Genomic DNA, 26,932 nt, shown 5'->3' on the forward strand with positions numbered 1-26,932 from the left:
AGTAAATGATAACCATTGCCTTTTTGCAAGAGAAAAGTTAATATCATCAATGTAACTGAGAAGTAAATGCAGTATGGTATCTTCCATCAGGGCAATGATTAATACCAGAGATATACAAGTAAATGCAAGTTGGAGACATGCTTAAAAAGATACCTTGATTGCAGAGGCCAGGTCTGAAAAAGACATAGAACAATTGACATAACAATTGCAAGGTGTTCATACTATTTGTGCTTAGAGGTTGGCGTAGAAAACACCTAGTAAATTGGACTGAGCTTAGATATAATGTTGTAAGCAGCATGTAAGTCTGACTTAACAGAGGATATGAGAGACACCTTGCTGGAGCCAAGGGAAGTGGACAAAATCTCCTGACCAAGTTAAGGCAACTGTGGACAATACAATTTAATACTCAAGCATCTGAATTCTGCCAAACCTGGCCTTCAAAGGGTGATGATTAGAGTTGAGCGCGGTTCGCGGTTCGAGGTTCTCCAGTTCAGGGCTCGAGTGATTTTGGGGGCTGTTCTAGATCGAACTAGAACTCGAGCTTTTTGCAAAAGCTCGATAGTTCTAGATACGTTCGAGAACGGTTCTAGCAGCAAAAAGCAGGGCTTTTTACAGCTACAGTGTGCAGGAGCCATCGCTGGCAGCCTGCCACAAGCTGGTAACCAAGATAAACATCGGGTATCCAACCAAAGCGCTTTGGTTAGTAACCCGATGTTTATCCTAGTTACGTGCAGGAAGCCGACACTTCCCCGCTCAGCTCACTCCGCCCCCTCCTGCCCGCAGCATGTACACACGTACACACACACACACACACACACACACACACACACACATATACACACATGGTCCCGCTCGGCTTACCTGCGGTGATGAAGTCCCGCCATCCCGACCTCAGCGCTGTCACTGTCCTCCATGGCCGCCGCTTGTCACATCACCTTCTCTCGCTTCCGACCCGAGACTGACTAGCGGTGACATCACGGGCCTCTCGCGATACTTGGTGTGAAGGCGCCGGTCATTGAACTCAGTGACAGGTGCTGTCAGTGTGCTGGAGATCAGCGCAGGTAATGTACCTCGCTGACAGCAGCACTTGTCATGCCCTGCAGTGACCTGGGCTGACCCATTGATGTTAGCTCAGGTCACTGCACTGCTCTCCCAGCCAATGGGGAACATCCTGCTCTTCATTGACTGGGACAGTGTGGATCGTCATGGCAACCCCTTGGATTACACCAGACCTGGATTTGTTTTTCTTTCTAATAAATTGGTTAAAGAGGGAATGTATTGGGGAGTGTTTTTTCAAATAAAAATGTGTTTGTCGTCTATTTTTTTTTTCTTACTGACTGGGTTGGTGATGTCGGGTATCTGATAGACGCCTGACCTCACCAACCCCAGGGCTTGATGCCAGGTGACATTACACATCTGGTATTAACCCCATATATTACCCCGTTTGCCACCGCACCAGGGCGCGGGATGAGCTGGGGCGAAGCACCAGTATTGGCATATCTAATGGATGCGCCACTTCTGGGGCGGCTGCGGCCTGCTATTTTTAGGCTGGGGAGAGTCCAATAACCATGGACCTCCCTAGTCTGAGAATATCAGACCCCAGCTGTCTGCTTTACCTTGGCTGGTGATCCAATTTTGGGGGGACCCCTACGTGTTTTTTTTTTTAAATTATTTATTTAATTTAAAATAACAGCGTGGGGTGCCCTCAGTTTTGGATTACCAGCCAAGGTGAGGTTGCCACAGCTGTGGTCTGCAGGCTGCAGCCGTCTGCTTTACCCTAGCTGGCTACAAAACTAGGGGGAACCCTACGTCATTTTTTTTTTTCATTTTTTTGGCTAAATACAAAGCTAAGCACCCCTTAGTGCCACATGAAAGGCACCAAAGGGTGCAAAATTACCAAATGCAGGAGAGTGGGACATTATGTGTCTTTCTGCCATTATAATGACAGAAAAGACTGATATGAAGTGCACAAGCACAGGAAAATCACCAGAGCGCTCTACGCTGTGAAAAGCAGTAGAAAATGGCACTGGAGTGAACATGTGACCGCCTCATGTAGGATGAAGCTATGGATCCTGGGTAAATTTATGCATTTACCCTCCTTCAGTTTTTTTGCAGTACACAAAAAAAACGGAAGGCACACGGATGACAAACAGATGACATACGGACCGTCTACGGAACGGAAACGGATGCCACACGGATGCACCCGTGAAAAAAAACGGACTGTTTTTTGCAGACCAAAAAAATGGATCGGTCGCGTTAATGTAGCCTTATTCTGATCTGCCGTTTATAAACAGCAGGCAGAAATAAGTGAATAACGCCCCCCAGGGTCAGAAAATCTCCGGGGTTTCAGGGCTAGCTGAGACCCTGGAGATCATGATTCAGGACGGTTTTTCCCGGTCCCCGCTCACGTGATCACAGGTATACACCGTACACCGATGATCACGTTACAGTAAATGACAGGGCCGGTAAAAAAATATTTATCTCCCATCTGGCATGAACAAACACTTCTCCACTTCTTCTCCACTTCTTCTCCACTTCTTCTCCACTTCTTCTCCACTTTTTCTCCACCTTTTCTCCACCTTTTCTCCACCTTTTCTCCACTTTTTCTCCACCTTTTCTCCACCTTTTCTCCACCTTTTCTCCACCTTTTCTCCACCTTTTCTCCACCTTTTCTCCACCTTTTCTCCACCTTTTCTCCATTTTTTTCTCCACTTTTTCTCCACTTTTTTCTCCACCTTTTCTCCACTTTTTCTCCACTTTTTCTCCACTTTTTCTCCACTTTTTCTCCACTTTTTCTCCACTTTTTCTCCACTTTTTCTCCACCTTTTCTCCACCTTTTCTCCACTTTTTCTCCACTTTTTCTCCACTTTTTCTCCACTTTTTCTCCACCTTTTCTCCACCTTTTCTCCACCTTTTCTCCACTTTTTCTCCACTTTTTCTCCACTTTTTCTCCGTTCTTTTTCTATGGTCGGTCTACCCATTAGTTCTGCCATGCATACTGTAGCTCTACACCTACTGCACATGTTACTTTATGATTGACATCTCTTTCGTACCAGAGCTGTCTAAGTCTACTCTGACCCCATATTTGTCATTACTATATTGTCCTTGTACTGTATTATGACATTTGTATCATGTGTTTCATTTCTTGCTGTGTTGCAATTTTTTTGCTGCATCCCAATTGTACCTCTACATTGTTCGAGTTTATGTTATTGTTCTCTCACTCTTATGTGATACTGATTATTGTCATTTTTCATGATTACATGCAGATAAGTCCAATCTGACGAAGGCTCAGGCCGAAACGTCATTTGTAACTTGTTTTGGACAAAAACATATATGCTTATGAAAAAAATGTTTTTCTTAATACGGACCAATAAAGAGTGATTTTGCATTACTATCCGTTGGGACTTCCTGACTTAGTCTGGGAGATTTAAAGTGCCGAGGTTACTCACTAATTTTATCTATTATTAGAGATATTATATTATATCTCTATATTATTATATATCTGGGCACCTATATACCAGTGAGCAGAGCTTCCTCTACAGTAGTTCTCCTGATTAGGCATGCCCTTACCTCATGAGCAGGGCATTGCAGCTTTGGTAGCAACCATTACGACATGGACTCTGCTGCTGTGGAACCGGGGAGAGTGAGTGCAGATTCATTGCACCCACACTCCTCACATGAAGGGTCCGCACTCCTAGAAAATGGGGGATACGTTCCCTGAGTGTCTCCCCCCCCCATATTCTAGACGGTCCAGGGTCGTCGTGGGACCCCTTTATTTTTTTTCTTACAATAAATTGGTGAAAGAGGAAATGTTTTGGGGACTGTTTTTTCAAATAAATTTCTTTTGTCGATTTTTTGTTTTTGTTAGTACTGACAGTTTATGATGTTGGGTATCTAATAGACGCCATGACATCACAAACTGCTGGGCTTGATCTCAGGTGACTTTACAGCTAGTATCAACCCGATTTATTACCCCGTTTGCCACTGCACCAGGGCACGGGATGAGCTGGGGTGAAGCGCCAGGATTGGCGTATCTAGTGGATGTGCCACGTCTGGGGTGCCTGCGGCCTGCTATTTTTAGGCTGTGAAGGCCCAATAACTATGGACCTTCCCACCCTGAGAATACCAGACCACAGCTGTCCGCTTTACCTTGGCTGGTGATCCAATTTGGAGGGGACCCTACTTTTTTTGTGTAATTATTAATATTTGTAAAATAATTATAAAAAAAGAGCCTGGGGGGACCTCCACATTGGATCCCCAACCACGGTAAAGCTGCCAGCTGTGGTTTTCAGGCTACAGATGTCTGCTTTACCCTAGCTGGCTATCAAAAATGGGGGGACCCAACGTCATTTTTTTTTAACTATTTTTTAAATAGAAAAAATTAATGGGATTCCCTGTATTTTGATTGCCAACCAAGGTAACGACAGGCAGATGGGGGGTGGCAACTCATAGCTGTCTGCTTTATCTGCGCTGAGAATCAAAAATACCGCGGAGCGCTATGTCATTTTTTTTAAAGATTTATTTTTACAGCACTGTGATGTCCAGCAATCAAAATACAGGGAAGCCCATTTTGTTTTTAGTTATTTAAATAAATAATTAAAAAAAATATATATGGGCTCCCGCTGCATTTTTTGTATTGCTAGCTAAGGGTAATCCAAGCAGCTACTGGCTGCTAACCCCCACTGCTTGGTGTTACCTTCACTGGCAATCGAAAATCCAGGGAAGCATTTTTTATTTTTTTGGCCAAAAAACTACAAAAAAAGGGCGTGAGCTTCGCCATATTTTTGTATGCTAGCCAGGTATAGCAGGCAGGTGCTGGAAGAGTTGGATACAGCGCCAGAAGATGGCGCTTCTATGAAAGTGCCATTTTCTGAGGCGGCTGCAGACTGCAATTCTCAGCAGTGGGGCCCAGAAAGCTCAGGCCAACCTGTGCTGCGTATTCCAATCCCCAGCTGCCTAGATGTACCTGGCTGGACACAAAAATGGAGCGAAGCCTACGTCATTTGTTTTCTAATTATTTCATGAAATTCATGAAATAATAAAAAAAGGGCTTCCCTTTATTTTTGGTTCCCAGCCGGGTACAAATAGGCAACTGGGGGTTGGGGGCAGCTGTACCTGCCTGCTGTACCTGGCTAGCACACAAAAATATGGCGAAGCCCACATAATTTTTTCAGCAAAAAACTTCTGCATACAGTCCTGGATGGAGTATGCTGAGTATGCTGAGCCTTGTAGTTCTGCAGCTGCTGTGTGTCTGTATGGAGAAGAGCAGACAGCAGCTGCAGAACTACAAGGCTCAGCATACTCCATCCAGGACTGTATGCAGAAGTTTTTTGCCCACCAAAAAAATGACATGGGCTTCGCCATATTTTTGTATGCTAGCCAGGTACAGCAGGCAGCCACGGGCTGCCTCCAACCCCCAGTTGCATATTTGTACCCGGCTGGGAACCAAAAATATAGGGAAGCCCTTTTTTTTTTTAATTATTTCACTTATTTCATGAAATAATTAAAAAACAAATGACGTGGGCTTCGCCCCATTTTTGTGTCCAGCCGGGTACAACTAGGCACCTGGGGATTGGAATCCGCAGCACAGGTTAGCCCGAGGTTTCTGGGCGCCTCTGCTACGAATTTCAGTCCGCAGCCGTCCCAGAAAATGGCGCTCTCATAGAAGCGCCATCATCTGGCGCTGTATCCAACTCTTCCAACAGCCCTGGAGCCGGGTGGCTTGTTGGGTAATCATGAGTTAATACTGGCTTTGTTTTACTAGCCAGTATTAAGCCAGAGATTCTTAATGTCAGGCACGTTTGACCCGGCCATTAATTTATCTCCAATAAAGGGTTAAAAAAAAAAGACACCACACAGAGAAAAAATACTTTAATAGAAATAAATACACAGACACATTAGAGACTCCATCTTTATTACCCCCTGTCAGCCCTCCACGATCCTGCTCTCCTGTCTTTCTCATTCAACAAATGCAGCTCTGCTACATCACTGCTGCATGGGGGAAGACGCTGCTTCCCGTGGAGCCAGCACTCCGTGAAAGCTGCACGAGAAGCAGCGTGCAGCCTTCACTCCGTGAGTGATCAGTGCTGCTGGCTGTCAGCGGTAACGCTGAGACGCGTTACCATAGCAACGGTGCTCTCGGAGCCGCGGTTAGCGGTGACGTCACCGCTAACTGCGTTGCTATGGCAACGGTGATCTCCGTTAATGACCGGCTGTGTCAGCCGGTCCCTAACGGAACGGGGAGTCGACCGTGTGCTAGAGCATGTCGCTGGTACACGGCGATACACAAATGTGCACCGTGTACCGGAGAGATGCACTCGCAGGTCCTACATGACGTGTCATAGTCATGTGACCAGTCTGTAGCCAATGAGATAATAGCCGCGTGACTGGTCACATGGCTATTTTGATGTCACGATGGGTCCTGCATCACTGCTTGCAGTGCCGGTCACCGGGAGGATTCAGCGATCATCGGATGGAATAGCGGCAGGAGACAGAGTGCAGGAGGGATCGCGGGGACCGGTAAGTGTTATGGCAATGTTTATTAACTGTTTGTGTACATTTATCATGCATTTTTATGTGTTTGTGATTGCCTCCCATTATAGCCTATAGGTTCGAGTTTGGTTCGTCAAACGTTCGACGAGCCGAACTCGAACGGGACCCCCGTTCGGCGAACCGACCTCGAGCCGAACCGCGACCGGTTCGCTCATCTCTAGTGATGATGTCAGAGGATTTGCCAGGTTACTTAAGAAACCTGCCTTGAGCTTCTGCAAAGAGTGGATTCCATAGGAGAAATAAGCCAGACCAGTTGATTGTGTTTGGACAGGTCAGTAACACTTTTTTTCCAAGCAAAGTGAAAAAGTAGCCCACCACTTAAGAAAAGAACATCTTTTTTTTTTTTTTTTTAAATATTCCTATAGCGGTAATGCAATATAATAGTTCAGTAGGTAAATATCCAAAGGACAATGGTTAGTGCTCAAACCCAATATACCTAAAATTCTGCAGCTAGATTTACGGGCAAAACCCTCAAATTTGCCTAGGGTCAGACTAAAAATCTTAGAAAAAATGTTTTTCTCTATAAATAATCAGCGCTGAATTAGGCTATGTTCACACACTGCGTTTTTTACCTGCGTTTTGGGTCCGTTTTTGCTGCAGAAATTTCTTGAGAAAATCTTGTAACCTTTCTGCAGACATTCCCCAGCAAAACCTATGGCAAAAAAAATTAGCTGTGCACACACTGCGTTTTTTTCTTAAGAAAATTCTTTCAGTAGATTTTCTTAAGAAAAAGAATGAGCATGTCACTTCTTTTCTGCAGCTAACTGCGTTTTTTGCCATAGATAATTGGCACAATAACGCAGGGAGCAACCAGCGGTAAAAACGCACCGAAAACGCACCGAAAACGCGGCAAAAACGCAGGTGCGTTTTTGGTGCGTTTTTTAACACAGGTGCACTCTTAAGAAATTTCTTAAGAAATTTCTTAAGAAAAATCATTTTTCTAGTGTGAACATAGCCTTAAGGGTAAATGATAAATATTTATTTCTATCCTTATTCTAAAAATACTTACAATGAAAATAAAAATACACAACCATAGACAGCAATATATAAACTTTGGAAAAAATACACATATATAAATGTATGTGTGTGTATTCTTCTAAAACTCGTGGAGCCCCGGTCGGCGGCTACCACATTCAGGTAGAAAATTTTTTTTTGATTACATATAAAAACGTGTTATAATGAAGAAGAGTTTGGACGTTTTCCCGGATAAAAAAAGTTATATCATATATCATAGTTCCCTTATTCAATGTTAGCATTTTAGAGTACAGCTGTATGTATTTTTGTAGTTATAATTAGAGTTGAGCGCGGTTCGTGGTTTGAGTGATTTTGGGGGGTGTCCTAGATCGAACTAGAACTCGAGCTTTTTGCTAAAAGCTTAACAGTTCGAGTTACGTTCGAGAACGGTTCTATAAACAAAAAGAAGGGCTTTTTACAGCTACAGTCGCTACATCGCTGGCAGCCTGCAGTAAGCTGGTAACCAAGATAAACATCGGGTATCCAAGCAAAGCGCTTTGGTTAGTAACCCGATATTTACCCTGGTTACGTGTGCACGGAGCCAACACTTCCCCGCTGGGCTCCACCCCCTCCTGCACTCGGCATGTACAGACACATACACACACACACTCACACTCACCTGTCCCCAGCCATGCAGTCCTCGACACTGACGTCCTCAGCGCCACATGGCCCCGCTAGGCTCCGCCCACTTTGCACTCCGCCGCCCGCACACATGGCCCCGCAAAGCTACACCCACTTTGCACTCCACCGCCCGCACACATGGCCCAACTGGGCTCCGCCCACTTTGCACTCCACCGCCCGCACACATGGTCCCCGCTAATCTCCACCCACCTGGCACTATGCACACATGGCCCCGCTAGGCTCCGCCCACCTGGCACTCTGCACACATGGCCCCGCTAGGCTCCGCCCACCTGGCACTCTGCACACATGGCCCCGCTAGGCTCCGCCCACCTGGCACTCTGCACACATGGCCCCGCTAGGATCCGCCCACCTGGCACTCTGCACACATGGCCCCGCTAGGATCCGCCCACCTGGCACTCTGCACACATGGCTCCGCCCACCTGGCACTCTGCACACATTGCCCCGCTAGGCTCCGCCCACCTGGCACTCTGCACACATGGCCCCGCTAGGCTCCGCCCACCTGGCACTCTGCACACATGGCCCCACTAGGCTCCGCCCACCTGGCACTCTGCACACATTACCCCGCTAGGCTCCGCCCACCTTGCACTCTGCACACATTACCCCGCTAGGCTCCGCCCACCTCGCACTCCGCACGCATTACCCCGCTCGGCTTACCTGTGGTGATGAAGTCCCGCCTTCCCGACCTCAGCGCTGACACTGTCTTCCATGGCCGCCGCTTCACAACTCTCACTGCGGCCCAAGACTCTCACTAGCGGTGACGTCACAGGCTCTCGCGATACTTGGCTGTGAAGGTCATTGAACTCAGTGACAGGTCTGCTGTCAGCAGTGCCGGATATCAGCGCAGGTAATGTACCTCGCTCATGACAGCAGCACTTGTCATGCCCTGCAGTGACCTGAGCTAACCTATTGATGTTAGCTTAGGTCACTGCACTGCTCTCCCAGCCAATGAGGAACATTCTGTTCTTCATTGGCTGGGACAGTGACTATGGTATGGATCGTCATGGTAACCGCTTGGATTACAGCAGACCTGGATTTGTTTTTCTTTCTAATAAATTGGTGAAAAAGGTAATGTGTTGGGAAGTGTTTTTTCAAATAAAAATGTGTTTGTCGTCTATTTTTTTTTATTACTGACTGGGTTGGTGATGTCGGGTATCTGATAGACGCCTGACCTCACCAACCCCAGGGCTTGATGCCAGGTGACATTACACATCTGGTATTAACGCCATATATTACCCCGTTTGCCACCGCACCAGGGCACGGGACGAGCTGGGGCGAAGCATCAGGATTGGCGCATCTAATGGATGCGCCACTTCTGGGGCGGCTGCGGCCTGCTATTATTAGGCTGGGGAGAGTCCAATAACCATGGACCTCCCTAGTCTGAGAATATCAGACCCCAGCTGTCTGATTTACCTTAGTTGGTGGTCCAATTTTGGGGGGACCCCTACGTGTTTTTTTTTTTTTTAAATTATTTATTTAATTTAAAATAACAGCGTGGGGTGCCCTCAGTTTTGGATTACCAGCCAAGGTGAAGCTCCCAGCTGTGGTCTGCAGGCTGCAGCTGTCTGCTTTACCCTAGCTGGCTACAAAAATAGGTGGAACCCCACGTCATTTTTTTTTTAAATTTATTTATTTATTTATTTTGGTAAATAAAAGGCTAAGCACCCCTTAGTGCCACATGAAAGGCACCAAAGGGTGCAAAATTACAAAATGCAGGAGAGTGGGACATTATGTGTCTTTCTGCCATTACAATGACAGAAAAGACTGATATGAAGTGTACAAGCACAGGAAAATCACCAGAGCGCTCTATGCTGTGAAAAGCAGTAGAAAATGGCACTGGAGTGAACATGTGACCGCCTCATGTAGGATGAAGCTATGGATCCTGGGTAAATTTATGTATTTTCCCTCCTTCAGTTTTTTGGCAGTACGCCAAAAATAGGAAGGCGCATGGATGACAAACAGATGACATGCGGACCGTATACGTGTCACGCTCCCGATGCCTCGGCACCACTCCTTACCCACTGATCTGGTCACACCATCCCGGCACCACTCCTTACCCACTTATCTGGTCGCACATGCACGGCACCGCTCCTTACCCACTGATCAGGTCCACGTGTCCACCGGTCACAGCTACCGCTCCCGCTCGTGCTTTCCTGTGTTCTGTCCCCAGTCTCATGTGTCTGACTCATGCTTCTGTATGGGGTCGGGCCGCGCCCACTCACCTGGTCTTATGGGCCCCGCACTACTGCAGCAGGATATGACATGAGGCTGGGCTGGGTATATAAGACTGGCCTTGCCATGTGGGCGGGGCCTGATCAACGTGTCTTGTAAGCCTTGTCTTGAAAGCTAGGTGCTCATGTCCCCCTTGTGCCGTATCCTGTGATCAATACTATTGCCTGACATTCCTACCCGGCACCTGTGCCGGATTCCTGCACTGTCTCCAGGAACTCTGAAGCCCCAGTGACTGTTCTACCCGTCCCCTGTGGGACGCAGTCCCTGCCACGCTAGTGCTCCGGCTAACGTGCACCCAGGCCTCCGGTGGGGTGCACGGCCCAGTGGATCCACCACCCGGACCTAACAATACAGAACGTAAACGGATGCCACACGGATGCACCCGTGAAAAAAACAGACCATTTTTTGCGGACCGCAAAAACGGATCGGTCGTGTGAATGTAGCCTTATTCTAATCTGCCGTTTATAAACAGCAGGAAGAAATAAGTGAATAGCACCCCCCAGCGTCAGAAAATCTCCGGGGTTTTAGGGGTAGCTGAGACCCTGGAGATCATGATTCAGGTCGGTTTTTCCGGTCCCCGCTCACGTGATCACCAGTATACACCATATACCAGTGATCATGTTACAGTAAATTACAGCGCCGGTAAAAAATTATTTATCTACCATCTGGCATGAACAAACATGTCAGATGGGAGATAAATCTCCTCCCCAGTCCCCTCCGGTCCCCCGGTGTCGCCAAAGTGTCCCCCCCCGACCCCCTCCCGAAAATCCAAGATGGCCACGCACACAGCAGCGCGTCGGCCGCATTCACCCTACTCCTCTGATTTCTGTCACATGTGCCATGACACATGCGACAGAAAACTCCTCCCCAGGCCCTGCCAGGTCACCCCCTATAACCCCACCGGTGTTCCCCGGTACCTGTGCAGTGTTGATCCCCCGCGGCGCCCTCCTTCACAATAGACGCTGCCGCATGCACATAGCAGCTGTCAGCTCAGCTTCCTGTGTTCAGACACAGTGAGTGGTGGTAACCATGCATCTGTAATCTACAGCAATGCCCTGCTCATGAGGTAAGGAACATAGTTCATCAGGAGAGCTATACTACATTTACAAATGGAGGGATTTGCTATTTCTGTTGCTTTGCTGAACGACTACCAAACATGAGAGTCAGTTATACGCCACAAGAAAACATGTCTAAATAGCGAGCTCTGTTGTTTACTATTCATTCAGCTGGATAACTGGACTTAAAGGGGTATTCCATCTCCAAGATCCTATCCCCAATATATAGTAGGTGGAATAGCAATAATATCAGTAAATACCAATATTTGGAAATGTAGAATAGTTCTCCTGATTAGGCATGCTTTTACCTGATGAGCAGGGCATTGCAGCTTTGGTAGCAACAGTTACGACATTGACTCTGCTGCTGTGGACACGGGGAGAGTGGGTGCAGATTCATTGCACCCACACTCCTCACATGGAGGGTCTGCACTCCTAGAAAATGGGGGACACGTTCCCTGAGCATGTCCCCCCATATTCTAGACGGTCCAGAGTCATCGTGGGACCCCCTTATTTTTTTTCCTTACAATAAATTGGTGAAAGAGGGAATGTTTTGGGGACTGTTTTTTCAAATACATTTTTTTTCGTCTATTTGGTTTGTTAGTGCTGACAGTTTGTGATGTCGGGTATCTGATAGACGCCATGACATCACAAACTGCTGGGCTTGATGTCAGGTGACCTTACAGCTAGTATCAACCCAATTTATTAACCCGTTTGCCACCGCACCAGGGCACGGGATGAGCTTGGGTGAAGCGCCAGGATTGGGGCATCTAGTGGATGCGCCAATTCTGGGGCGCCTGCGGCCTGCTATTTTAAGGCTGTGAAGGACTAATAACTATGGACCTTCCCACCCTGAGAATACCAGACCACAGCTGTCCGCTTTACCTTGGCTGGTGATCCAATTTGGGGGGACCCTACTTTTTTTTTGTAATTATTAATATTTATAAAATAATTATAAAAAAAGAGCCTGGGGTGACCTCCAGATTGGATCCCCAACCACGGTAAAGCTGCCAGCTGTGGTTTTCAAAAATGGGGGGACCCAACGTCATTTTTTTTTTAACTATTTTTTAAATAAAAAAAATTAATGGGCTTCCCTGTATTTTAATTGCCAGCCAAGGTAACACCAGGCAGATGGGGGTGGCAACCCGTAGCTGTCTGCTTTATCTGCACTGAGAATCAAAAATACCGCGGAGCGCTACGTCTTTTTTTTAAAGAATTATTTTTACAGCACTGTGATGTCAGGCAATCAAAATACAGGGAAGCCCATTTTGTTTTTAGTTATTTAAATAAATAATTAAAAAAATATATATATATATGGGCTCCCGCTGCATTTTTTGTATTGCTAGCTAAGGGTAATCCAAGCAGCTACTGGCTGCTAACCCCCACTGCTTGGTGTTACCTTCACTGGCAATGGAAAATCCAGGGAAGCATTTTTTATTTTTTTTGCCAAAAAGCTACAAAAAAAATGACGTGCGCTTCGCCATATTTTTGTATGCTAGCCAGGTACAGCAGGCAGGTATGGCTGCCCCCAACCCCCAGCTGCCTATTTCTTACCCGCTGGGAACTGCAAATATAGGGAAGCCCTTTTTTTTACTTAATTCATGAATTTGTGAAATAATTTAAAAAAAAAAACAAAAAAAAACGATGTGAGCTTCGCCCCATTTTTGTGTCCAGCCGGGTACAGCTAGGCAGCTGGGGATTGGATCTGCAGCACAGGTTAGCCCGAGGTTTCTGGGCTCCTCTGCTGCGAATTGCAGTCCGCAGCCGCCCCAGAAAATGGCGCTTTCATAGAAGCGTCATCATCTGGCGCTGTATCCAACTCTTCCAACAGCCCTGAAGCCGGGTGGCTCGCTGGATAATAATGAGTTAATACTAGCTTTGTTTTACTAGCTAATATTAAGCCAGAGATTCTTAATGTCAGGCACGTTTGACCCAGCCATTAAGAATCTCCAATAACGGGTTAAAAAGAAACACCACACAGAGAAAAAATACTTTAATAGAAATAAATACACAGACACACTTAGAGACACCATCTTTATTACCCCCTCTCAGCCCTCCATGATCCTGCTCTTCTGTCTTCTTTCCCCTTCAACTCATGCATCTCTGTCTGCTCCATCAGACAGCAGTGCATGGGAGAAAGGACGCTGTGCTCCATGCAGAAATCACTCTGTGAGAGTGACCACAGGCTCCCGGCTGTAAGCGACGGGTTGCCATAGCAACGCTGCTCCGATGATGTGATTCCGGTGCCACTGCGTGCTGGTAGCGGGACGTCACCGTTACCGCTACCAAGCGCGTTGCTATGGCAACGGTGATCTCCGGCTCTGTGTTAGCCGGTCAGGAGCCGGCTTCTGCGGACGCTGGTAACTATGGTAAACATCGGGTAACCAGGAAGCCCTTTCCTTGGTTACCCGATATTTAAATTCGTTACCAGCATCCCCCGCTTTCACACTGTCAGTGCCGGCTCCCTAATCCCTGCACACATAGCCAGACTACACATCGGGTAAAATTAACCCGATGTGTACTCTGGCTAGGAGTGCAGGGAGCCAGCGCTAAGCGGTGTGCGCTGGTAACCAAGGTACATATCAGGTTGGTTACCCAATATTTACCTTAGTTACCAGGCGCAGCATCGCTTCCACGCGTGCTGCTGACTGGGGGCTGGTCACTGGTTGCTGGTGAGATCTGCCTGTGTGATAGCTCACCAGCAACCCGTGTAGCGACGCTCCAGCGATCCCTGCCAGGTCAGGTTGCTGGTGGGATCGCTGGAGCGTCGCTTAGTGTGACAGTACCTTAAGGGAACGGGGAAGCAGAGCGGGGAGTCGACCGTGTGCTAGAGCATGTCGCCGGTACACGGCGATACACAAACATGCACCGTGTAACAGAGAGATGCAATGACAGGTCCTAGCATGACGCGTCATAGTCATGTGACCAGTCTGTAGCCAATGAGATAATAGACACGTGACTGGTCACATGGCTATTTTGACGTCACGATAGGTCCTGCATCACTGCTGGTGTTCCCGGAGGACGCAGCGATTACCGATGGAAAAGTTGCGGGAGACAGAGTGCAGGACACATCCCGGGGACAGGTAAGTGTTATGGCAATGTTTATTAACTGTATGTGTACATTTATAATGCGTTTTTATGTGTTTGTGATTGCCTCCTTTTGATTCCTATGGGGTTCGAGTGGTTCGCCGAACCGGTTCGCCGAAATAACTCGAACCAGACCTCCGTTCGGCGAACTGAACCGCGACCGGTTCGCTCATCTCTAGTTATAATGTGTTTTCAGCTGGCACCTGTTCACACCTGTTGGATGTTAGGGTCAGTGTTTTTTTTTATATACTTGTAGTGCATTTCTTTCAGACTGAGCACCACACCCTGTTAGCCAGGCTGTGTTCCTCCTCTTTAATACCTGGATCCTTTCTACCCAGACATGTAGGTTTTTAACCCAGATAGAGACATTTCAAGTTAGGGTCCCATATATATATATATATATATATATATATATATATAAATATATATATATATATATATATATATATATAAGTCAATCAGTGTAGAACAGTTCACTCCTGTGAACCACCTGGAACCTCAGCTAACCTGGTTAACTCCGTTGTGCTCGGATCAGGATGTAGGAGTCCATCCATACAAGTGTGAACAACGGCAGAGCAGATTCCAGCAATAACGTGAACAATCCAGGATGCTGTTAAAAAATTTCTTTCATTTTATTCATAAATTCATTAAAAGGCAATGGTCCAAGCAGTTCAAAACAGCATTAACGCAGGAAAGTAGTGCAGGTGGGACTACGCGTTCCAGCGGTAAAACCCGCCTTCTTCACGGTCCAGAATCTAATCTGCTCTCCAAACATGGAACCTTATATACATCTCACTCCCATCACTCCAAATAAAATGTATGTATGTATATATATATATATATATATATATATATATATATATATATACACATTTTTATTTATTTTTTTAATAATTATACTGTTGAGAATACATTTCTGCACCAGGATGCAATTTAATTAAATACTATAGATCTTTTTTGTGGAAGACTATTTGATATTTATTAGAGTACAAACGCTTGGAACAATTTCTTCATTGTTGCCATTTTTGTTCCGTTTTCACTTACTTTACCTTGTGTCTTCTGTCTAGATCTAAAGCACTGCTCATTTGTGGATGTAGAACATGGTGCACTCGAACATAATCACAGAGATGCTAGAAAATGTAGATTTTTAGATGATAAAGGCAGTGTGATTCCAAGGTAGAGGCTTATATTTGTTTTTTTAATTGTACAAAGGCATTAAAAGCTTATGGGATCGTTTCATATAAAATCCTGCAATATGTAAAGTATTCAAATTGCCAATTTAGCTGTTTCTGAATTTTTTTAAGCTACTCTCACTGCACAATTAGCGTCATAAAAATAAAATCCAAAAAATAGTGGTGGAATTGCACCATTTATCTTTACTTAACATGGTAAAATGAGAGTGTCCTTCAAAAGTACAACTCTTCTTGCAAAAAAAAAAAGCCTACACAGCTATGTAAGGGAAAAAATAAAAAAGTTATGGCTATTTGAAAAAGGAGAGAAAATATGACAATGTAACAATGAAAACTTGTCCCCTATGCACCCAGAACCACGATCAGTTCTGGGTGCCTATTTCTAATCCCTTCCTAACCGTCCTTACATCTAGTAGCATAGATAAAGAAATCTTTAGAAAAAGTATTTCTAAAGATCCTTTATGAGATGCAAATGAGCGCAGGGACTAGTTGCAAAGGGCACTATTTACCCTGACTAGTCTGCCCTCTTAGCATGTTAGTATGCTCCGCCTTCGACGGCGGGTTGAGGCTTAGTACGCAAGTACAGGCAGTTCCGGTCATGCGTACTAGACCTCTCTGAAGCCAGAACAAGTACACCTAGCTTACAGTGCACATGACTGGAAGTGCTGGGACTTCTGGTCATGCACACTGAACCTAAACAAGACGTCTGAGGCGGTGACTACTGACAGGTACACATGTTCATGCCGATGATGCTAGGAATTGAATAGCATGTTATCACGCCCTCAAGAGCGTGCTAACATGCTAAGAGGGCAGACTAGTTTGGGAAATAACGCCTTTGCAACTAGTCCCTGCTCTCACTTGCATCTCATAAAGGATCTTTAGAAATACTTTTTATAAATATCTCTTTATCTATGCTACTAGATGTTGGGATAGTTAGGCAGGGTTTAGCAATATGCACCCAGAACTGCTTGTGGTTCTGCGTGCATAGGGGCCATTCCATATCAAGTGATCCAAATATGATTTTTTTTTTTTACCTGACGTCTTTAGATTTGTTTAATTTTTTTTCTATATGAAGTACAACTTTATTTAATTACAAATAAAAAGTTTAGATTTTTTTTCTTTATCAGTTATTTTTTTACAGATTTTTAAAGTTTTAAAAAAGCGCAAATTTTGGCCTGGTATGGCTTTACATTTTCTATCATATCTAGGGCTAGAAATAAGATAGAGAAACAAAATAAACACCAATCTGCTCAGAACTGTACAGGCTTTCAGCAGATATATCACAAGAGTATTTTTTTACCCATGCGAACGCACACGCAAAATTTTAAAATGCATTTCTGAAAAATCGGTTTAATTTAAACATTTCCAAAACTGCACGTGTCTGTTATGCTCTTAGCCACATCTGTACCAAATTTCAAGTTAGGATCACGATGGGATCATATTTTAAAATATTTTACTATTATAGTGTCAATGCGAAAATATTGAATTCAGATCTGTTCAGCCTGTGGTCTAAAAGTGTGGGGTCTATATTCACCAAATAATCCATGATTTTTAGACATTACTGTATTATTTTGAGATGTAAGGCTATGTGCCCACGGGGAAAGTGTCCTGCGGTTATATGCGCAGGACATTCTGCACGAGCTCCCAGAAATCCGCAGCACAACTTTGTCTGTTTCCATGCTGCGGATTTCTTGTGGAATGTCCTGCGGATTTGCTGCGGTCATTCTGCATTGAGGACACAGTACCATGGCTTGGGCACTGCATCCTCAATGCAGAACAAGTGCTGGAGTGATCGATGAGTTCATACTTACCTCCCTCACGCAGCACTTCACTTTCCGGAGGCCGTGTCTGTCTGTACTGTGGAGGCGAAGGTGGGCGGGCCTCCACTAGCTCTGGCTGTCACATGACCGGAGCTCATGCAGGCCCGCCCACCTCCTCCTTCCTGCTCCTAGCTCCACTGCTGTCCTGTGCATGGAAGGAAAGTGACCGGGTGTCTGCTATCAAGGCAGGTAAGTATGGGACCAAGGCAGATTTCCGCAGGTAATTCTGCAGAAAGACTTGACATGCAATTACATGCAGCTGCGGGACATCCGCACCATGTTCCGCAGCTGCACGTATCCGCAGCGTGGACACAGCACTCCCCATGTACCATAGGATAACATGGGGGGTGTCTGTGCATGCTGAAACCTGCAGATTTACTTGGAAAATCCAGAAAATCCGCCGATTTTCCGCAGATAAATCCGCAGGTTTCATCTCACGTGGGCACATATCCTTACAGCTTAGAAGCAGGAGAGGACATATAGGAGAAAGCTTTGTTAGGGCTCAACCTGAGAATGAACAGGGGTACACATTGAATGCAGAGCACATGACAGGCCAGCATCTCTGTCAATCATGTTAAGTATCTGCCCACTGCAGTCAGGAAGTAAGAGTGTAAAGGCCACTTTACACACAGCGACATCGCTAGTGATGTCGCTGGTAAAAGCACCCGCCCCGTCGGTTGTGCATCATGGGCAAATCACCGCCCGTGGCGCACAATATCGTTAGTCCCTGTCACACATACTTACCTGCCTAGCAACGTCGCAGTGGCCGGTGAACCGCCTCCTTTCTAAGGGGGAGGTTAGTTCGGCGTCAAAGCGGGTCACTAAGCGGCCACCCAATAGAAGCAGAGGGGCGGAGATGAGCGGCCGGACCATCCCGCCTACCTCCTTCCTTCCTCATTGCCGGCGGCCGCAGGTACGATGTTGTTCCTCGTTCCTGCGGTGTCACACGTAGCGATGTGTGCTGCCGCAGGAATGACGAACCTGCATCCTGCAACAGCAACTATATTTGAGATTAGAACGACGTGTCAACGATCAACAATATGGTGAGTAATTTTGATCATTAGCGGTCGTTCGTGCGTTTCACATGCAATGACGATGCTAACAAGGCTAGATGTGCATCATGAATTCCGTGACCCCAACAACATCTCGTTAGCGATGTCGTTGCATGTAAAGCCCCCTTAAGAGTAAGTAAGTAAGAAGTAAGAGTATCTGAGTGCTTACTTCATGATTCAATAGCTGTTCATTTGTTCAAAAAAAATTTGATTTCAGTGATAAAAACAGATATCCTACCAAGTTTGAGCAAGGTCTACTACTTCTCGGATGGCTCTTCTGCACAGTATACAGTTAGGTCCAGAAATATTTGGACAGTGACACAAGTTTTGTTATTTTAGCTGTTTACAAAAACATGTTCAGAAATACAATTATATATATAATATGGGCTGAAAGTGCACACTCCCAGCTGCAATATGAGAGTTTTCACATCCAAATTGGAGAAAGGGTTTAGGAATCATAGCTCTGTAATGCATAGCCTCCTCTTTTTCAAGGGACCAAAAGTAATTGGACAAGGGACTCTAAGGGCTGCAATTAACTCTGAAGGCGTCTCCCTCGTTAACCTGTAATCAATGAAGTAGTTAAAAGGTCTGGGGTTGATTACAGGTGTGTGGTTTTGCATTTGGAAGCTGTTGCTGTGACCAGACAACATGTGGTCTAAGGAACTCTCAATTGAGGTGAAGCAAAACATCCTGAGGCTGAAAAAAAAGGAAAAAATCCATCAGAGAGATAGCAGACATGCTTGGAGTAGCAAAATCAACAGTCGGGTACATTCTGAGAAAAAAGGAATTGACTGGTGAGTTTGGGAACTCAAAAAGGCCTGGGCGTCCACGGATGACAACACTGGTGGATGATCGCCGCATACTTTCTTTGATGAAGAAGAACCCGTTCACAACATCAACTGAAGTCCAGAACACTCTCAGTGAAGTAGGTGTATCTGTCTCTAAGTCAACAGTAAAGAGAAGACTCCATGAAAGTAAATACAAAGGGTTCACATCTAGATACAAACCATTCATCAATTCCAAAAATAGACAGGCCAGAGTTAAATTTGCTGAAAAACACCTCATGAAGCCAGCTCAGTTCTGGAAAAGTATTCTATGGACAGATGAGACAAAGATCAACCTGTACCAGAATGATGGGAAGAAAAAAGTTTGGAGAAGAAAGGGAACGGCACATGATCCAAGGCACACCACATCCTCTGTAAAACATGGTGGAGGCAACGTGATGGCATGGGCATGCATGGCTTTCAATGGCACTGGGTCACTTGTGTTTATTGATGACATAACAACAGACAAGAGTAGCCGGATGAATTCTGAAGTGTACCGGGATATACTTTCAGCTCAGATTCAGCCAAATGCCGCAAAGTTGATCGGACGGCGCTTCATAGTACAGATGGACAATGACCCCAAGCATACAGCCAAAGCTACCCAGGAGTTCATGAGTGCAAAAAAGTGGAACATTCTGCAATGGCCATGTCAATCACCAGATCGTAACCCAATTGAGCATGCATTTCACTTGCTCAAATCCAGACTTAAGACTAGAGATGAGCAAAAAGGTCGCGGTTCGGCTCGAGGTCGATTCGCCGAACGTTCGACGAACCGAACTCGAACTGCATAGGAAACAATGGCAGGCAATCACAAACACATAAAAACACCTAGAAAACACCCTTAAAGGTGTCCAAAAGGTGACAAACAACTCACAACACAACACAAACACATGGGAAAGTGACAAGGACAAATTCTCATGCGAAAACAAAACAGCGTTACGAGGAAAAAGAGGACGAGACACAGATATAGGCATGGCATGCCCTTATAAAATCATGTAAAACACCGCAAGGTGACTCCAAGCGGAGTCTCCCTTTTTTCCAAAAATTGGGCCACACACACACCCACCCTTTCAGTGGCAGCACTTGTGCCCCAGTTGTACACTTCACAGCTAGATTTGCATCAAGCACATTCAAAAATACGCCATACTTAACCGTCCCCAGGATGACACCGGGGTAGGTAGCAAACTCTTTCCTGATCCCAGCTCTGTTCATCTTGGATCATTTTTAAAAAACACAGCAAGCAAGGGTTACTCCAAGCGGAGTCTCCCTGTTTTTCCAAAAATTGTGCCCCACACACCCACCCATTCAGTGGCAGCACTTGTGCCCTAGTTGTACACTTCACAGCTAGATTTGCATCAAGCACATTCAAAAATACGCCATACTTAACCGTCCCCAGGATGACACCGGGGTAGGTAGCAAACTCTTTCCTGATCCCAGCTCTGTTCATCTTGGATCATTTTTAAAAAACACAGCAAGCAAGGGTTACTCCAAGCGGAGTCTCCCTGTTTTTCCAAAAATTGTGCCCCACACACACCCACCCATTCAGTGGCAGCACTTGTGCCCTAGTTGTACACTTCACAGCTAGATTTGCATCAAGCACATTCAAAAATACGCCATACTTAACCGTCCCCAGGATGACACCGGGGTAGGTAGCAAACTCTTTCCTGATCCCTGCTCTGTTCATCTTGGATCATTTTTAAAAAACACAGCAAGCAAGGGTTACTCCAAGCGGAGTCTCCCTTTTTTTCCAAAAATTGTGCCCCACACACACCCACCCATTCAGTGGCAGCACTTGTGCCCTAGTTGTACACTTCACAGCTAGATTTGCATCAAGCACATTCAAAAATACGCCATACTTAACCGTCCCCAGGATGACACCGGGGTAGGTAGCAAACTCTTTCCTGATCCCTGCTCTGTTCATCTTGGATCATTTTTAAAAAACACAGCAAGCAAGGGTTACTCCAAGCGGAGTCTCCCTTTTTTTCCAAAAATTGTGCCCCACACACACCCATCCATTCAGTGGCAGCACTTGTACCCTAGTTGTACACTTCACAGCTAGATTTGCATCAAGCACATTCCAAATCCACAAGCATTTACTCTCCCCAGGATGACACAGGGGTAGTAAATTCCTGGTGGATCCATGACTTGTTCATTTTGATGAACGTTAGTCTGTCCACATTGTCACTGGACAGACGCGTGCGCTTATCTGTCAGCACACACCCAGCAGCACTGAAGACACGTTCAGAGACAACGCTGGCAGCTGGACACGACAAAATCTCCAAGGCGTAACTGGAGAGCTCTGGCCATTTTTCTAGATTTGAAGCCCAAAATGAGCAAGGCTCCATTTGCAAAGTCATGGCATCGATGTTCATTTGGAGATACTCCTGTATCATCCTCTCCAGCCGTTGACTATGTGTCAGACTTGTTGTCTCTGGTGGCCTTGCAAAGGAGGGTCTAAAAAAATTATGAAAAGATTCCATAAAATTGCTGTTACCAGCACCAGATACAGTCCTACTGGTACGGGTAGACTGTTGAAGATGACGAGACTGTCCCATGTTTGTCAAGTTACAACTGGGAGAATCACTCCCTGCACCTGCACGGTTGTTTGGTGGAAAAGCCGAGCTAAGATCGAGTAACAGCTTCTGCTGATACTCCTGCATACGTGCGTCCCTTTCTATGGCTGGAATTATGTCACAAAATTTGGACTTGTACCGGGGATCTAATAGTGTGGCAAGCCAGTTGTCATCATCACTTCTAATTTTGACAATACGAGGGTCATGTTGGAGGTAGTGCAACAAGAAGGCACTCATGTGTCTTGCGCAGCCATGCGGACCAAGTCCACGCTGTGTTTGTGGCATAGAGGTGCTACGCGTTCTTTCTTCCTCTGACATCTCCCCCCAACCTCTTTCAACTGAAATTTGACCAAGGTCTCCCTCATCCGCTGAGTCTTCCATGTCCATGGACAGTTCGTCCTCCATTTTTTCATGTTCTCCTGCACCTTCCTCAACATTTCGCCTGCTACTATGCGCCCTTGTTGATCCCTGTCCCCCATGGTCCCATGCCTGCCGCGTTGGTGATGATGAACGTCTGGACCTTGGTGATGTTGTTGTCCCTTGCGCATATGAATCCTCCTGTAGTTCCTCCCCTTCCTGTTGTCCCACCCCCTGACTCCGAATAGTGTTTAGCGTGTGCTCCAGCATGTAAATGACTGGAATTGTCATGCTGATAATGGCATTGTCAGCGCTAAACATATTCGTCGCCATGTCGAAACTGTGCAGAAGGGTGCATAGGTCCTTGATCTGAGACCACTCCATCAGGGTGATCTGCCCCACCTCTGCATCTCGTTGGCCCAGGCTATACGTCATGACGTATTGCACCAGGGCTCGGCGGTGCTGCCACAGTCGCTGTAACATGTGGAGAGTCGAATTCCAGCGTGTCGCCACATCGCATTTCAGGCGATGAACCGGCAGGCCGAAAGACTTCTGGAGCGATGCAAGTCGCTCATCTGCGGCGGTTGAATGGCGCAAGTGAGCAGACAGTTTTTGTGCCCTGGTCAGAAGGCCATCTAGGCCGGGATAGTGTGTTAAAAATTGCTGGACAACAAGGTTCAACACGTGAGCCATACAAGGCACGTGTGTCACCTTGCCCAGGCGAAGGGCCGCACCCAGGTTTGCAGCATTGTCGCACACGGCCTTACCAGGCTGCAGGTTGAGTGGAGACAACCATTTACTAAACTCGGACTGCAGAGCTGACCACAACTCCTCAGCTGTGTGACTCCTATTACCAAGACATGTCAAGCTAAAGACCGCCTGATGCCGTTGCACTCTGCTGCCAACATAGTAATGAGGGGTGCGTGATTACTTCTGCGCAGTGAGAACGCTGGTGGCCTAACCAGGCAGGCTTGGGGCGGAGGTGGAGGACCCAGGTGAGGTGGAGGAGGCAGAAGCAGTGGCGGAACTTGGACAGACAGAGGATTGACACACAAGTCGTGGGGACGGCAAGACTTGTGCAGCAGACCCTTCACCATCTATCACCATAGTTACCCAGTGCTCAGTCAGCGACATGTAACGTCCCTGTCCATGCTTACTGGTCCAAGTATCGATGGTGAAATGCACCCGTTCACACACAGAGTTTCTCAAGGAAGTGGTGATGTTGTGTGCAACATGCTGGTGTAGCGCGGGCACACCTTTCTTAGAGAAGTAGTGGCGACTATGCATCTGGTACTGGGGCACAGCGACAGACATAAGGTCTCTAAAATCCTGTGTGTCCACCAGGCGGAAAGGCAGCATGTCGGTAGCCAAGAGCTTACAGAGGGATAGAGTCAACCTCTTAGCTTTGTCATGGGTCGCAGGAAATGGCCTTTTATTTGACCACATCTGAGGGACAGAGATCTGGCTGCTGTGTGTAGACGGTGTTGAGTAGGGTGTCCCTGGAAAAATGCAGGTTTGTGAGGAAAGTGCAGGCGGAGACATGATGTTGCCTTGATCCAACGTTGGTGCTATCGATGTCTGAGATTGCTGTACACACTCACTTGTTTCCCCTTCCAAACCAACTGATGACCTACCAAGCAAACTGCCTGTTGCGGTTACAGTGGTGGAAGTTGTGCGTGGAAAACCAGGTGTGACAGCTGTCCCCACAGTCCTAGAAGATGAAGAGCGCGCGGATGCACTGGAAGGGGCAGGCCGTGGATGGTTCGCTCCGCTAGGCCGCATTGCAGCATGGTGAACTTCCCACTGGGACCTATGATATTTATTCATGTGACGATTCATGGAAGAAGTTGTCAAACTGCTGAGGTTTTGACCTCTACTAACAGAATCACGACAAATTTTACACATCACATAATTTGGGCGATCTTTTTCTATGTCAAAAAAGGACCAGGCTAGGCAAGGCTTAGAGGGCATGCGACCTGCTGAGCCCCCCCGACTAGTGCTCAGAGGCAGAATGGTGGCTGATGATGCAGTTGTAGACGTGCTACCAGTGCTCCGACTCTGTCCAGGAAGGCGCAAGGTAACTTCTTCGTCGGTTGCATCTTCCTCCACCGCCTCTGTTGACCTCCTCGAGTGCCTGACTGGGGGTTGACAGTAGGTGGGATCTAGAACTTCATCATCAATTGTTGTGTTTGCACTCCCCTCCCCCTCAGACCGAGCCTCTTCTTGCCCTGACCGAATATTTAAGTTGTCATCCCAATCTGGTATCTGCGTCTCATCGTCATCAGTATGTTCCTCATTGTCTATAACCACAGGTGTTACAGTTTGTGACAAAGGGTCAACATTATGCTCAGAAACTTGGTCCTCACGGCCTGAATCAGAGTCACAAAGGTTCTGGGCATCACTGCAGACCATTTCCTGTTCTGTACTCACTGTAGCTTGGGAGCAGACCTCTGATTCCCAGGCTATAGTGTGACTGAACAGCTCTGCAGACTCAGCCATCTCAGTTCCACCATACTGTGCAGGGCTGATGGAGACTTCAGAGCTGGGAGAAAGCAAGTTTGATTGGGATGACAACTCAGAGGACTGGTGTTTTTTGGATGCGGTACTTGAGGTGGCTGAGAGGGCACTTGTTGGACCACTTGAGATCCATTCAAGCATTTTCCTTTTTTGGCCATCATCTACCTTTGTTCCTGTTGTTCGTGTCCGTAAAAAAGGGAGCACATCGGATTATCCACGGTAAGTAGTAGACATCTTACTTTTGCTGGTAGATGGTCTATCTTCAGCAGATGATAATGGAGCTTTGCCACCTTCCCCACGGACAAACCCTTTTTTTCCTTTTACACCACGCCTCTTCCCCTTTCCACCAGCATCTGTCATTTTGCCACTCATGTTGATTGCGACAAGATTGTGCACTGAAAATGTGGTAGTAAAAATTGAGAGGTGGTGTAGATTGCAGCGGTGGTCTAGCTTTATTAACAGCAGAATAATAAAGAATAAATATCCCTGACAATGCAACTACGGCCCTTAAACTGGCAGCATAAATTGCTAGTATAATGGCTTAGTTATAATGAGTTTGAGTGTGCAATGCAGCCAGACGTGCTGCAAATATCTTTGCACTACTGGGACTATACAGAAGTCCAATAGCCACGTTTAGGATGCCACTAAGTTCACTCAGTGTTTGCTTGTATAATGGCTTAGTTATAATGAGTTTGAGTATGCAATGCAGCCAGACGTGCTGCAAATATCTTTGCACTACTGGGACTATACAGAAGTCCAATAGCCACGTTTAGGATGCCACTAAGTTCACTCAGTGTTTGCTAGTATAATGGCTTAGTAACAATGAGTTGGAGTGTGCAAAGGGCAGGAGGGTACAGTGGCAGGGTTGTGGGTCTCTGGGTAGAGGAAAGGAAGCCTGCCTTTCTATCCCTTCTAATGGGGAAATGCAGCGAGGAAATCCCTGACCTTAGCTACACAGACGCTGTCATCTTGTGTAGCTGTTAAACTCTGTTTTCAGGACCTGTCACCTATGGCTCTGACCCTGACGGTATGAGCCCTTATAAGGACTGATAGAAAGTGCTATCCCTATGCTGTACAGTGCTGTGTATGGAGCGCATACAGTAGAATCGGCGATAGGAGCTGCGCCAGTGATGTCTGACACCAAGGACGCAGAAGAGATAATGTCGTCCGGACGGGCAGATACTCGTTTTTATAATGCAGGGACATGTGACATGGACATCCTATCACACATGCCGTTGCTTCTCTGGCTAAAAGTCCACTTAGCTGTGTGTGTGTCTGGGATTGGCTGGCCCTCCCCACTACACGCGCGCGCTTAGGGAAGGAAGACAAGGAAAAAAAAAAAAATGGCGATCGCCATTATCCAAATAGCAGTGATTTGAATGCGCTGTTCCCGCACACTATACACTGAAATGTCATAATAGTGTGAGTCACAGAGTGACTTACACTATTACAGCGGAAAGCCAGCTATGAATTAACTGTTTTTTTTGCTGCTAGAACCGTTCTCGAACGTATCTTGAACTATCGAGCTTTTGCAAAAAAGCTCGAGTTCTAGTTCGATCTAGAACAGCCCCCAAAATCACTCGAGCCGCAAACTGGAGAACCTCGAACCGCGAACCGCGCTCAACTCTACTTAAGACGGAAAGACCCACAAACAAGCAAGACCTGAAGGCTGCGGCTGTAAAGGCCTGGCAAAGCATTAAGAAGGAGGAAACCCAGCGTTTGGTGATGTCCATGGGTTCCAGACTTAAGGCAGTGATTGCCTCCAAAGTATTCGCAACAAAATATTGAAAATAAAAATATTTTGTTTGGGTTTGGTTTATTTGTCCAATTACTTTTGACCTCCTAAAATGTGGAGTGTTTGTAAAGAAATGTGTACAATTCCTGCAATTTCTATCAGATATTTTTGTTCAAACCTTCAAATTAAACGTTACAATCTGCATTTGAATTCTGTTGTAGAGGTTTCATTTCAAATCCAATGTGGTGGCATGCAGAGCCCAACTCGCGAAAATTGTGTCACTGTCCA

Source organism: Anomaloglossus baeobatrachus, chromosome 5, assembly GCF_048569485.1.
Source record: "Anomaloglossus baeobatrachus isolate aAnoBae1 chromosome 5, aAnoBae1.hap1, whole genome shotgun sequence".
Lineage (NCBI taxonomy): Eukaryota > Metazoa > Chordata > Amphibia > Anura > Aromobatidae > Anomaloglossus > Anomaloglossus baeobatrachus.